A 2,396-nucleotide genomic window follows, 5' to 3' on the forward strand; every position below is an offset into this window, starting at 1 on the left:
GAATTGGTGCAGCTCAGGTACACTAGATCTAATGCATCATTGCTTCAAACTACTGAATCAAGTGTCCAGTAGGAGTCCCACGTAAGCAAAACTTAACTAGGTACATGGGAAAATAAGCCATGATATACTACCAGCTCGGTCGAAATATTTCTAGCCTATCCTTGGCATTAGATATTACCATGCCAATGCTAGACTTAATTCACATCACAAAGCTAGATAAGGAAAAAAGCATAACTAAACCAATACTATATGCCATCTACTTCCATACTACATTTATTATAATGCACCTAAATACAAATCATGGCCTCCTTCATACCGAAGCATCAAGCACAAGCCATAGTTATTACATTGACACACCTACATGAGCACATATTTTACATCCTTGAAGAATTGTTTGTCATCAAAATTATATGCAGAAGAATATACGATGAAGTTAACGGAAGCCATTTGTCGTATGCTAAAAGGTTCATTATTTTTTCAAACGTCAATGTCTATGTAATATTAATCAAGACCAAAGATCATATCCAAGTTCACAAATTGAGGCTGGCCATGGTTCAACATATATGCATCATTCCTTTAACAAGCCAAACTGTCAAACTTAAAACATCTGCATACAAGGAAATGTAAAGTAGCTAGGTGTTGATTCTTGAACATATCTCCATCACATGCCGCATTTCATTTCCAGGTGAATCAAAATTTGGGCAAGTGAGAAAGGTAAAAGCGATGCATAAGATGTCCCAAGTCTATTCAAGTCACAATGGTACTTGGACTTTTCTGTAATAAATTAAGAATGGCGCCTCAAAAACTCTATTGAAAGAAGAATACCAAATTTTCTTTTAAGCCCAATTTTATGTTCTACCTTATGTAGAAACATACCTTGTTATGGATTATTAAACAAAATAATTATAACACTAATTAAAATATCGATACTTTTCTACAAACACTAAAGATGAGGATGTTACATAATCTGATCATTAATAAGTATTTACTTATAAGCCATACCTAGATGATCACAATCAAAGCACAAAATAAACCTGACCCACCATAACAATGAGAAAAGTAGAAAAGATAATATCAAACCAACCTTTCATACAGGGGCAAGGAAACCCTAATTTGTACCTCCGTTTCAGGGCATGTACCGCCCTGCAAACTTGTACGCCGCCAGAAGTTCCAAAACCATCACAGCTTACCAAGCGCACAAGCGCCAAACCAACTGAAACATTCCTCCTGCCACATTTTTTCTTTTTATTTTTCCAAAAGAAAAACAAAAAGAAAAATGGACAAAAGGAATGGCGTGTCCACCTTTCTAAAGGCGGAGGAGTCGGCGGAGGTCATCGGTGGCGCCGGCGTTCACCTTACCGCCGCGGCCGCCGCCGCCTGTGTCGAAGCCTGCATCACCGCATCCCATCGCTGCGGCGACGCACGTAGCGGCGGCGACGGAGGCGGCCTTGGGCCTCTTGAGGAAGAACGTCGGCAGCGGGAGGCTGCTCGGAGGCGGCGAGAGCGAGTACACGGATTCCATCGGGAACCTCTCCTCCTTCTGCTCTCCTCCCTCCTCCACCTTCTCTACCCGTTCCGCCGGCGGCGGCGGACTGGCGGGCTTTTGTGCAGACTTCTGGGGAACCACGGACACGGATTCTCCCTTAGGCAGGTTGGATCGCACGGAGGGGGTCCCCGACGATCGGGCCTCCTTCCTCGGGTTACCGTCGGGCTTCGTCTTGTTCCGGTGGTCTCTGGATCTCGCGGTGGTGACAGCGGCGGCGAAGAAGGCGATCCTCTTGGTCGGACTCGGGGAAGGGAGTGTTGCCGACTTGGAGAAAGGGAGCGGAAGGAGAGGGGGTTGATGAACCGGAGCAACAGGAGGAGGAAAAGCAGGTGGTGGAGCGAGCACGGATGGAGTGGCGGAGAAGGAAGGAAGAGAGGAATGACGCGACGGCGCAGGACGGGATCCGCAAAGTCCAAAACTCGCCGTGCTGCCGCCGGTGCCGGCGTTTAGGTTGAGGAAAAGCTGGCTAGCGGAAGAAGGATAAGAAGAAGAAGAAGAAAACGTGTTATGCGATCTCGTCATAAATCCTCCGTAACTGCTGCTATTGTTAACGGCAACGTTCTTCCTCGGATTCACAAGAGATTGATCGATAAGTACGCTCTCCATCAAATAAATAGCTCTGGAGATATCTTTCTTCGTTAAAAAAACTAAGAACAGACGAAAAGGAACGAGGAAATCAAAACCAAGAGAAAAAAAAAACTGGTTCACGATCTCCCAAATATCACGATCGAGAATCCGGTAATATATATTTTCCTTTACAACTCTAGCAGACAAGAAGATTATATCGAGGAAGAGGAAGAAATTAACACCTGCAATATCTGTAAACTCTTTTTCTTTAACTTGGAGAAAC

Source organism: Phoenix dactylifera, unplaced genomic scaffold (genome assembly GCF_009389715.1).
Source record: "Phoenix dactylifera cultivar Barhee BC4 unplaced genomic scaffold, palm_55x_up_171113_PBpolish2nd_filt_p 000797F, whole genome shotgun sequence".
Lineage (NCBI taxonomy): Eukaryota > Viridiplantae > Streptophyta > Magnoliopsida > Arecales > Arecaceae > Phoenix > Phoenix dactylifera.